Genomic DNA, 412 nt, shown 5'->3' on the forward strand with positions numbered 1-412 from the left:
AAGCACAAGGAATATAACACTAAGACTAAAATGGCACAAAGTTCAACTGGAAGTCAAGTTACCACACTGGTTGGTGCAACGATCTGGCGCCGGTGGTGAGTTTCGCTTTGTTGAGCAGGGCTTCCCGGGCGTCGCTTCAAACTTTACTCTAGGTTCTCCTGAACCGAGGGAACAGCCAATTCCCTCTCCTGAGCAGGAAACAAGGGTGGGTTGGTATCCCAGGGCTACCTCGAGAGGTGAGAAGCCAGTGGCGGAGGTGATCAGGGAGTTATGGGCAGATGTTGGCCCAGGAGGACGGACGTTGAGCAGCAACACAACAAAGGGATTCTTCTAGGTCCTGGTTGGCTCTCTCAGTCTGAGCCATGGATTGGGGATGGCACCCTAGATAGTTTGATAGATAGATAGATAGATA

The 412-nt window shown here is 51.2% G+C and overlaps 1 long non-coding RNA gene across 1 annotated transcript in view; it reads right to left on the reverse strand.

Moving 5' to 3' along the window:
* LOC116694751 (uncharacterized) overlaps window positions 1-412 on the reverse strand; it is a 1,481-nt gene that overhangs the window by 184 nt on the left and 885 nt on the right. The window contains exon 2 of the long non-coding RNA XR_004333263.1: window positions 63-381. This is a non-coding gene — a long non-coding RNA (uncharacterized LOC116694751). The remainder of the gene's footprint in view (window positions 1-62; window positions 382-412) is intronic.

The sequence above is a fragment of the Etheostoma spectabile genome, chromosome 8, assembly GCF_008692095.1.
Source record: "Etheostoma spectabile isolate EspeVRDwgs_2016 chromosome 8, UIUC_Espe_1.0, whole genome shotgun sequence".
NCBI classification, from domain to species: domain Eukaryota; kingdom Metazoa; phylum Chordata; class Actinopteri; order Perciformes; family Percidae; genus Etheostoma; species Etheostoma spectabile.